The sequence below is a fragment of the Chamaea fasciata genome, unplaced genomic scaffold (genome assembly GCF_029207755.1).
Source record: "Chamaea fasciata isolate MVZ Bird 193981 ecotype frontalis unplaced genomic scaffold, bChaFas1.0.hap1 SCAF_6, whole genome shotgun sequence".
Lineage (NCBI taxonomy): Eukaryota > Metazoa > Chordata > Aves > Passeriformes > Sylviidae > Chamaea > Chamaea fasciata.
In genome coordinates, this window is record NW_027094091.1 from 50344152 (window position 1) to 50356536 (window position 12385).

Sequence of the window (12385 nt, forward strand, 5' to 3'; positions counted from 1 at the left end):
ACAAAAGGCCCACAAATAACTGCAAAAAACCCAAAGAAAACAAAAAAATCCAAAAAACCCCAAAGAAACCAAAACATAAAACCACAAAAACCTAAACGAAACAAAAAATCCACAAAAAACCCAAAAACAGAACAACCCCCCCCCAAAAACCCCAAAAAACCACACCAAAGAAACCTAGAAAAAACCCACAAAAACCAACTAAATACTCTACAAAAGACCACAAAAACCCACCATAAAACACAAAACAAAACAGAAACCAAAATGCACAAAGAATGAAAAAAAAAATCTACAAAAATGCTACCAAAAAAAAAAAAAGCCACAGGAAAAAAACAAACACAAAAAAAGCACAAAACCCCAAATAAGCCGAACAAACCAACCAATGCCCCCAAAACCCAAAAAAACCCCACAAAAAATCCCAACAAAAAAACCTCCACAACCCCCCACCAAAACAACAACAAATACCCCACAAAAATAACCCACAAATCCACCCCCCCCCAAAAAAAAAAAGAAAACAACAGCAAACTAAAGGCCCCAAGTATATTTGAGAAAAAAAGCTATTTCTCCAGGATGGGCTCGTATGCAGTTAACATTTGTAGTTAATAAAACCGTGTTCTATTGCGACTGTATTTTAGTTCATAACAAGCACACAACACCAGTTGTAAAAGAGATTTACAGAGTAGAATTACACCAAAATAGGTTGCTGAAAACCATTCTGGACAAACCCCTGATACAGTTACAAATGGCCACAGTGGATGTCTCCTGGCATGTCAAAATTCCAGATATACAATGTACAACACATGGCCATTAACTTTTACAAATATTTTTACCAAGGACTTACTACACCCCACTTCAACAGATACGTTCAAAGATAAGAAAAAACACTTTTTATATGTCTAATATACTTTTTATATATCTAGACATATAAAAAGTATATTAAACATGTAAAATTTATACATATACTTTTTATATGTTTAGACAAAATTGCATTACAGTATATTTGCTAAAAATGAGATATAATTTTAAAAAATAAGATTTGTATTTCACTGCCCAAAATTACAAGTCTATAAATCTGCCAGAAGTGAACTGAACATTCTTAGAAACAATAAACAAGAACCTGTATGTACTACTTTTTTGTAAAGGCTTTAAGACACACATCGTTACCTTCAGGAAGTTGTCTTAAAGAGTTCCCCATCATCATTCTCATTTGTCTGACTAAATTCTCTCCCCCAGATGCTTTGTTTCACAGCTGTTTCCATCCTTCTAGAACTGGCTACTCTTAAAAAATATATACATATATATATACATATATATACATATATATATATATATGCATTTCAAGGGGTGTGTGACACACCATCCCTACTGCCTACAAGAGCTGCAGGTTGCAAGAATAACTGAAGGCACAACATACCTGTGCAAGTAAATAACAGAGAAGAGGTGTCCACAGGCACACCTCAAGAAGTCAGGAAACACCAAAGAAACATGCTAGGGATCCCTGTGAGTCTGAACCAGCAGGAGCCTGCTGAAATGCTTTCAAAAGTGCAAATTCTTCATTCTTTACAAATACAGCTAAAATGAAAGGTTTTCAGTAACAGCCAGTGATGATCAAAATTGAAGGGGAGGACACTCAGTACATGGACTACCCATTGCACAAAAGTAAACTCACATTTCTGGTCTACAGAAAAGCTCACAAAAAAATTACAAGGACAAATGCGTGATGCCCATGTGCACACTCATGGAAAACCAGCAATCAGTGGGAGAAAATCCTGATCCAAATATTAACACCTACTGACTACTTTGATCATGAGAAACTGCCATGGACTCCAGAAATGGAGAAGCACTGTACTGAAATTGTTTGCATGCACAAAACAGATTTGTAACAATTTAAAGAGAGAAAGCACCTCAGTACAACAACAACAACGAAAAAAAGGAAGGGGAGAGATCCATATCTTCACCAAAAAGAAAGCTCAAACATTTAAGGATTCAGAGAGTAAATTAAGATTTATTTATCATAAAATGTCAGTGCATTAGATAGAACTCATGTCACTAATTCTTCTGTTAAAAGGAGCTGAAAACTGTCACCTATGACCAATGCTTCCAGAACTTGGCAGGAGGGTAGAGAGGGAGAGAAGAAAAGAACAAGCACACATTTAATCTCCATCTCCTGCTAGAGAGGGAGAGTTACAAATTCAAGCCATCACAGAGATGCGGTGGGAAATATTAGAGTTTTAAAAAGATGCTAAAGGTCAATCCATTCAAGAAATTTATGGAAAATTTGATAATACTGAGCTACCCCAACCAATCCCTCACGTTCAAGTCAAATTTCAATTATTGAGAGACCTTTATGTCAGGGGAAAATAATTCGCAGCATTGGTAGCATATGCCCTGACAACATAAATCACAAAACCTGGATATATATGCATCCATGTGTAGTTCTCAAGTCTGCAGTTAGAAATCCTTGCAAGTACCATACTCGACTTCCAGAGCTTAAGAAATGCCCTTGATTCTCTTGCTTGACTGCATTAGATTAACTTGCTCTCTGAACATTTGACAAAAGGCTGTACAATTTTGTTACTCTGCAAAATGTCTTACATCTCTCTAATGGAATTATAAAAGCTTTTCTTCAGGTCCACAAGTAAACTACTTTTCAAACCAGAGACATATAGCCCCCCCTTATAATATAATGTGCAAAAAGCTTAACAACAAAAAACTTTGACTTTCTCTTCCCGTTTGTCCCCAGGTCTTGCACACTTTTACTTAAAGAAGGAACAGAATAAGATGGAAATTAATGCAGAGGTTTGGTATGCATAACATTTAAATAAAAGTAATAAAATAAAACTTCTTGAAGTATTATAGATACAAGCTTTTTTTAAAATGTATGTTTATTGTTTAATGCGCTTTAACTGAAAGTATTGGAAATGCATCCCAGGAAATACAAAGTGTCAGCATGTGGCAATACCTTGATTATTACACCTGGCTAAAGAATACATGCTGCACCTTGCAGAGATTTTAGAGAGAGGCAGATACATTTTCTGCATGAAGGAAACCATCCTGGGGGTTTCCTCATATGCCAAAAAAGCCTCCCTTAAGTCCCATGCCCTCTCTCTTAAAGGGCTTTTTAGCAGTAAAGTGGAAGTCTCCTGGCTGCAGCACTGTAATGTCACCTGGTGATGGAGTGCGCAGCAGCAGCCAAGGAGAACAAGAGCTATGGCCTAAATAACTGACCTTTTGGGAAAGTGTTTGACAAGAGCCATGGTGTTACTTAAGGGAAATACTGGTGGTGCTCTGTTATGAAGATGTGCAAAAAGCTTCTGCCACAAATGTCAATTTAGAAAGTCACATCTGTCACATTTGTGTCCATTTTCACTCCCATTTACAGTTAAATTTAACGATTAGCATCAAAGAAAGGAAATACACTCATCACAAATTTTCCAGCAGAGAGGGGCTGCATTAGAGAAAAAAAAAATCACATTCCCACTAGAATAGTAATTACAACAAAGGAAATACTGAGGACATTTCCTATCAAAATCTGCACATCTTTGATGCATAGCAAACAGCACCTGAGCTTCACAACACACTGCTTCTCAGCAAGGTTTGGAACTTTTTGCCTAATACCCATAAAACTCCAATAGTGATGCCCTGAAACATGTGATACTGTAAGGCTTCTCTTTAAAATTATTACCTGAAATAACAGATGCATAAGTTCAGAGAAATTTTCAGAGTTGTACAGTTCAAACTTTAACACTAAATAAGAGAGAAAGCAGAAGCATACACAATTACTGCAGACATTGCTTAGCATCCTTTACAGGCCAAGGTGTAAAATTAACACTTAACATTGACTGCTTGAGACAGTTCAAAGCCAAAATCCACATTCTACAGCCCAGCTTTGGCTGCATACAACAAAAAGATACTGAACAACATGAATAAGTCAGGCTTGAACACCACAGTGCAGAAACAGTTCCTTAAATGTGCAAAAATGAAGATGCAGCAAACTTTCTTATGTGCCAAGAAACTCAAACACCAATGTTTGTCAATGAAAGCTTATCTTTGATGGGATTTTCCTACTTCATTAAATAGTCTTAGTTATGTATATTTTATCAAAACAAGTAAATTTCTTCAAACAAATCTGGCCCTGAGGAGCAGCACTGGAGGTGTCAGTCCGGCTCAGCAGTGAGAGTTACAGTCTGTAGGAGAGCAGAGCTCCAGGCTAGTTCCAGTTTGGCTGCATCTTCTCTCTCAGACTGAAGGCTTCTGAAGTTTATTCTCAAAATCCTGGCTTATAACCAAAGGTGAATGTCAATGTCTGAAATAATATGTTTCCTTACTGTAATAAGAAATACCATTCTTGATTTTCATTTGTCAAATATATCTCCTATCGGGAAACACTGGATAATCCAGGCAGTGTTGGTCAAAAGTCTGGTCTTTGGGCTATGAACCCTGTACTTTTGATATGGATACTGGTTATTCTTTTATTACTACTCTGTGACAAAATACAGAACATGCATAAAAAATTCTTCATCCAGGTGAACAAAAATAAAATTCTATTTCAGTTTGACGTGGATAGAGAACTGCAGAGAAACTATTTTTTCCACTGGAATGATCTGCTGTAGGAGTTGGCCGCATGCTTTAAATGTGACTGACATGTCTCTGAATTTAATGTGTCATCTGCTGAGATCAGGTTCTGCTGTCTACCTCTCAATGTGTAAAAAATGAATTGCTTCAAAATGATTTATTGCCAGCAAAATAGAATGTGAAAACAACAATAGAAACAGTGTTGTAAAGGTATCCTACATTTAATAGCACTGTTTGATGAGTAAATTATTTCAGAAATATAATCAAACATTCTTATTGTGAAGCTCTCAGACTTGATAAAGCTATTGCACAGTCTGGTATCTGCTTCCTGACTCAAAGAGCTAATGACATTGAGAACACGGAGAAATGCAGCATTAAGTCCCAGGTTTCCCTGTTGTTTGTAAATCTGTGCAGAAAATACAGGGTTGTATTTTCAGTACCAATCTGTGGAATTAATCTCTCTGCTTTTATCTTGTCCTTTTTTTCCCCCTCTCCTGTGAAGTATCTACAGAGGCATCTTTAATAAAGGGTTTTCATTCCTATTTTTTTTCTACAAATTGCTTTATAAATCTCATCTATGTACAAGCTAGCAAAAGCTTCATACCATAGAACTATTTTCAAAATATCATGGGTGATCCCTCAAAAATAACGGGTTACTCTTCAAAAATGTTAAAAATTCAATAGATCCATATTAATGTTTAATACTTTTACCTTAGAAAGATTAACAGAAATTTTAAAAATCAGTGATGACGGGAGGTAAAAGCTCCAATTATTTGAGAAGTTAAAGCATAAATATAATTGAACAGGAGGACTTGATGCTTACAAGCAGCTTAAAATGAAATACATCATATTGCATATTGAATCACACTCAGCTTCCAAAAGCACCAATTCAATGAAGTTTCATAAAGAATATTTTACGACCTTTAAAAGCAAAGTGTAAATGCTTACCTCCTTTTTCAGAATGCATCCATGCCATCCACACCGTTGTCATTCGGCAGAGCCATTCCTAGGACATAAACAGAAGATACTCAAAACTACTGGCCTTTTTTCTTGTCACCTGTGTCACTGAAAATACCAACAGTAAGAAAAACAAGGCTACACATTATTAGGTGTCCTAGGCTGTTAACATAATCCGGTTTGGTTTTCTTTTAATCTGGAGTAACATAACTCTTTGCCCACTAGTGGTTAAATGGATCAAGCTTATATCCAGCGTTGCTACTGGACCCTCCACCTTCCCCTTCAGGTGCCTTCTGTCCAATATTTGGGATTATAAACTCTAAGATTAGAGAAATGTGGTTGCACCAATTAAAAAACCTATGAGATGGACCCAAGCAAGTAGAGACATGAGAATAAAATGTTGCTTGCTTGGGTTTTTCCTCTTCTAGTAATTATCAGTGCTTACTTTCCACTTCCTTCTACTAAATACTAGTGATGGGGAATATAGGCAGTTCTTGTGTTTAAGGCTTTTTTTTGCCTGAAATGGTTTGTTGCTGTTTGCTTTTACAAGAAGCTGAAGCAGTGAATACAAATGGCAGCAGTATCTTGCCAAGTCATGGCAGATTATTTTAAATATTGACAACATCCAGTTTCTTGTCAGGACTTAAATTTATCCACTGCCTTTCAAAACATATTTTTCCCTTTTTTGTGAACATTATCACACTATTCTACCTGCAGAGGAAATCTGACATTTTAATGACTATTAGTCACAGAAACAAGACTAGAAGCAGAGAGGGAAGATCATCTTTTTGAAATATTTCTCTCTTTTTTTAAATGTGTGCAAAAGTTCAGAGGGAGCTACCTGTTTTTTTCTGATATTCATGAAATTAAAACCACCTGGAGATAAATAGATATTTCCTAGGCACCCATGATTAGTTAAGGCTTCAAAGAGCAATTGGAATCATCTATGATGCATGGCACATAGTTATTGCCAAACTTTACTCTAGAAGACCCCAAAGACAGTCTTGGAAAGGAAAATGAAAACAAACACAGAGTAACAGACCAGTGCAGCGATTTGCCAAGAGTTATAAAGTTAGTTACAGACTTGACCATCCAATGTTGAACTGAAAGCTGAAATGGTTTTGCTGAACCATAGGTACTAACTGGAGTATTCTGCCCAGTCACAGATTATTTGTAACCATCAGAAGTACTTTCCATAGCAAAGTTAATCAAAAGTACAGACGATTTACAACCACATTTCTACATGACGTGGTAAGGACATACTCATCAAAAACATAGCCAAATATCCGACTACATGCTTACAACTTGCATGTGATTCCGAAGTTAACTTTAGGAATCAGCTGTTCATAACTGTACTGGTGGTGACTTTCACTTTTATACCTTGAAGGACAAAGACTGTTCCCAGCCTCTCCCTATTTGAGATTGTGAAGGAATTCCTTATCAGAATGAGAACATAACATTTGTAATGTTGAATGTATTCTCTTAAGGCACAAAGAAGATTATTGAAATGTTTGATAAAACATGAAACAAACTCATTTGACTTAATAATATAAACCTTTTCTTTTTATTATGTACAGGTCACCAGGTTGCTCTGAAACTACAGTGCCCAGATCACTGAAAACTCGTTTAAATTTGTGACCTGTTATTGCTCACTCCTTTTTCCCCACCTGCCTCAGAACTACAAAGAACAAAGGCTACAGTTTGGAATCAGAGTTTTCTGTTTCCTGCACACAGTTTCAGCTGCTGGCAGTGTAACCACAATTCTCAGTGTAAAAGCCTAAGCTTAATACTCAGAGGTAAATTTAACACATAAAACCCAGGAAAGGTGAAGTTAAAAAGGAGAGGGACTGAATAAAGCACAGAGAATTTACTTCCAAACACTAATTTATAATAGTAATATACTCCTATCAAACCTAAACAAAACCCCAAATTGGTTTGGATCTCCAGTGAACACTCCAGCATTGGAGTGCATTACATGCACACAGCAGCAATAGCAATCCCATGCATACCACAAGCTCCATCACCGCCGAAGTACAGGAAAATTATTGGCAGTAGGATCTGTGCCACATGGGTTAATGGCAATGTCTGCACACGTCATTGCTTAGTGACATGAAGTATGCATAGACAGCTGTCTGCAGCACTGCTGCGCTAGAACAACGCTTCTATAGATGAACTGTTTCCTCAAATACAGGAATCAGATTAAACACAGAATTTGAAAACAAGTATTCACGTTAAAATGTAATTTTTTTTTTCTTTTTTAGTCCCCTCTTCCTTACTCTCCTCTACGAGTAAGACTCCAGAGCCCAAGATGATAATTAAGTCCATTACAGTAATTGCAGTTTTGCCATTTCCCTTCTTTGGTGCATATATCTGGCTCTGAAGTCAAAACCTTTTCTTTTGCCCTATTGTTTTTTAACTATTTCAACAAAAAGCAAATTAAAATAAATACGATTATATTCACTGCCCTCAGAGGAGGCTTTGATGGTCTGGACAGGTAAGTCTTCTGCTCACCAGCACGACTAGACACATGCTATATTATGAGCATAAATACACTGAAGTTTTAAGGGTCTGAAATAGCTTCAGTGTTTGTACTTAATTTCTGTCACTAACCAGGTTGTATTTTTGCAGCACTTTTATCTCACGGAAAGCTTGAAAACCAATGACTGTCACGAGAAATTGCCAATAATAGATTTTATGGGGTTTAGTAATTAGCAGGAGAGAGAAGTCCCAAATAAATGTAGTATTGTATGTGTGTTCATCAGCATTACACTTAAAAAAATCCCTGTAATTTCCAAGTCAGATGCAATTTCCTTTCAAGGTCTCTAACGTAAAAAAGTATTAAACAATAAAGAAGTTGATTCTGTGCAGTTACTTAAAAACAAGCTTTGTTAGATGTAAAAATGCAAAGATATACAGAAATAGGGGGACAGGTAGAAATGCACCTATCACATCTAGATAGATAGGTAAATGCTATCCAAAGTAAAATATTAGTCTTAAGAATAGAAAAGACAAATTCTGTGATTCCAATTGGATACAGGGAAAGGAGCAGAAAATTTTGTCTTGTAATACACAAAAAGAGCTAGAATAATTAGCATTATGTATTTTCAAGGCACACAAGCAAATAAACGTGTTTCCCAGCCTCGCTTTGTGGAAACACTGCCAGCTTAATTATTAATACATTTTTGACAACAGGAAGATTAAAAGAGCATAGAATTACCTCTTGCATGTCCCTGCCAGCATGCTCAAGCCCAGTGCCTGTACCCGCTTCCATGTCAGGTGAGGTCAGTGCAGTTCAGTGCGTCAGGGAGCAGCCAGGGCAGCACTGCTCCGCGAGCAGGGGGAGCCTGGAGCCCAGGGAGCACCATGCCAGCTTCAGCCAGGGGGAAATGCCCTGGGGCTGGTAGCCAGGTCCAACCAAGAGGTCGGCTCATAAGGTGGCGAGGTGGGTCTGCAGTCAAGCAGAAATCCACCCTTCAGGATAAGCCGTGGCTCAAAGGAGGCACCAGCACCAAAAGAGAACAGCCCAGGAAAGGGGCAGCACCCCCAGGCCGAGCTTTACAGCCTCCGAGGAGGTGAATGTGGGGAGGGACAGGTGTGGCTGATAAGGGCAATTAGGCTCATTAGCGCAGTCGAGGTTTCACTTGGTAGGAAGTTTGTTTGCCTTTAGAGCCCCGCTTCTGTCAATGTTACTGTGAGAGCCCGTAGAAGACAATGTGATTTGATGTGTTCTTTTACTGTTCGAGAGGCCATACATAAACTACAGAATATGTTCACTCCTTTTCTAAAAAGGACTTATTTTTCTGCAGAAGGAGAATGAGAAAAACTGCACAGATTTGATTTTTGTTATGGTGGCTGCAGATAATTTGTAGGTAGTATTTTGGCAAAAGAAAACCTGTTTTGTTAAAAGACACAAAATATTTCATGCTATTATATCTACTCACCCAACAATGAAGGCTAGACATGGAAAAATATATTAACAAAATTATTTCAAATTTGGATATAAAATTCTGGAGAGAGTAAGCCATAAATTACCTTGCTAATACATTTCATACAGATGCATAGGATGATTTTGTATATTATGGTATGATACTATTGGAGAAACCCTAAAATCTGAATAAAATATTTTTTTTCAGCTTTAGCAATATTAACCATTCTCACTAACCCAGTTATTTTCTACTATTTTTTCAAGAAGGACAAATAAATACCTGTGTTTCTTTACAGAAGTATGCTGCCTAAATGTTGTATCTCCTTAATGCTCTCACAAATTAATATGAGATTACACACATTAAACTGCCAAATGAAAACATGTGTGAGACATTGATCAGTAAATGTGAATAACAGTAAAACTTCAAGATTATATGGTTTTATATGTAATTTAATAGGCGTAAGATTTCTATTAAATGTTCTGAAGTTTAATCATTATAACCGTGCTAGATGCTGGATTGTACAGGCAAAGGCTGGTTTGAATGTGCTGCCATGTTAGACATACTTACCAATATTAAACAGACTGTGACTATTATCTATACATTTGTCTCTCTCTAGGGCATTTTTAAGAATTTTTTTAATTAGCCTTTGTTTCCAAGCAGTGCTTTCATTTTTCTTGAAAAAGCTTTTGTGTTTCCAGGGTTCTCTTGAACTCAGATTAGGTTCTACATTTTCTATAGTCATTAGAATAAGAAGAGGACGCTTTTAATAATATATGAAAACTAGCAATGACAAGTATTTTACAGTGCTTTCAAATCTGGTTAAGAAAAAAATACTTTAATGGTTACTTTCTTTTATTGTTTTAATTTTGGCACTATCTTGTAGAAACAGTGTTTCCCATTAGAATGTTCAAATAATAGAAGTCTATGAAAAATGAATGAGAGGTTGAGCCACTATGACAGAAATTGTACCCTGTAACATAGGTGTTAATCTTAGCCCAGTAACCTTACTTTTCATGGTCTAGGAAGAAGGTCCTTGTCTGACATTTGTGTTCATTTAACCTTTGCTGTGTTTGTCTCTGTTTGGCAGTAAGTATAAATATGCTAACTTAAGATAAGAGGAGCCATATTCCATGTGCTGCCAAGAGGATATAAATCAAGGTGTGGCCAGAATATAGTTTAGGATGATTTCTATCTTCTCTGCACCCTGAGAGCCTGTTGTGATGCTCTGAGCCTTCTGTGCAAGTTTTGACAGCCTGGACACCCTTGAGAGTCAATTTGCCAGTCTGCACCTCTTTCCTTTGCTCCTTATGGTCAATTTTTCCAACTGACTCCAAATAAAGCCACTAATTTGGTGACAGAAGTTTTAACCTATTGTTTTGTACCAGCAGTCAGGTTTAAGTCAGTGATTATGATCCAACACAATTCACAACAAATTAAAGTAACCAAGCAAGAGTCATTTACCCTTAGAGATATTAACAGTGGGTTTACCGAGCAACAATATTCACTATTATCTTATAAAAATGATTTTTTCATCACCTCTCACAGCAGGGTTCCTCATCCTAATTTGCTATAATTATTAAGTCAGCAGCATATTTTAAGAACAAATGTTATTATTATTCACCACAGTGCTCCAGCAAAGCTTCACTAGGAAGCAATAAAGAACAAAATACGTTATTTTTTATGTGTTATTTATATTTCAAAGACCCTTATTTTCCCCCTAAATACTTGAATTAAGTTGCAGACTGTGGTGTTCTGAGAACTGAGTTATGTCCTAAAGCAATGCTTCTGAAGAAGTGCATCCTGCCTGGAAATTGGGTTCTGATTTGCCTGTGAGTTTTTTAATACAGGCTTCTGATATTCTGCAGCTGTAACTGCTGCTGGATTTTGCGTCCTGGCATGGGGATTCTTTCTGTTGCCAGAGAGAATGATGAATAGTTGTCTGAGTAGCTCTGAGCACATACTTATTTCCTCTTCAATAAGAGCAACAGTCAATATCATTTAGGCACAGGAAAACATCATTACAACACAACAAATCCAAGGAATGCTTTCTTTTTTACTGCTGATTCTACCTACTAAATTGTAGCTTTTTCAGAACATATTTTGTATTGCTGCTGTGCTCCATTGAACAGGTATGGCCAGGAAAAGTATGGGCCTTCAAATACCCTAACATAATAAACTGCAACAGTTCTAAAGACATAGGATTCTTTCACTCCAATTTGAATCTAATTTTAGTGACAAAACCACAGAATTCACATCAACAGAATTTGGAGCATGCAAGGAATATTGTGTGTGTCTTGGCTAAAAGCTGTTTAAAGTTTTTTACGCTGAGAAAGAGTCAATTTTTTGGAACTGAGAAGTTTTCACAGCTCTTTTGATAAATTTCATTACTTTAAATTTCTGTTTGTTTGGGGAAAGAGTTGTAAACAGGTAAGTCAGCCTGTTTTTACATTTTCAAGATGAAAATCTGGAAGGATAATTAATTAGACATGAACCTTTTTGAGAGAGACTGAAATGAGAAGGAAAAAACTTGAGTTTAAAATTAAATAATTTGCAATGGCCTAAATGAAACATTTATATTTCCAGCTTACAGAAATCTGTGACACATTTAATGTCTTCTTTTGTTGATATCGCACAGTGAGCTGCAGAAAAAAACCCCAAATCTTAACATTTCTTGAAATCTCTGTATCACTAAATGGGTGTTACTTAGAAATGTGTTTACAGACTTGCAAGGTTCATTATGTTTTTAACCACATTAAATCGAGGTTTCTTGCTAATCACTCATCCCACAGTCCGTGATTTCTAGGAAAGATCCCATGGCTGAAGGGATTAGTGAAGCCCAGAACTGTATGGAGTTTTCTGGAGCCTGAGGTTATGGTGTAGCTTTGTATAATACGTTGGTAAGAATGTGTCGGCTCTTAAATTACCTATTG

At 36.7% G+C, this 12385-nt stretch overlaps 1 long non-coding RNA gene across 1 annotated transcript; it reads right to left on the bottom strand.

Moving 5' to 3' along the window:
• Positions 1-2041: 2041 nt before the first annotated feature.
• LOC136290672 (uncharacterized) lies at positions 2042-9038 on the bottom strand. Its single transcript, XR_010721297.1, has 3 exons — positions 8747-9038; positions 5521-5578; positions 2042-4276 (listed from the first exon to the last, which is right to left on the bottom strand). It is a non-coding gene; the product is annotated as an uncharacterized lncRNA (long non-coding RNA).
• Between the last annotated feature and the right edge of the window lie 3347 nt (positions 9039-12385).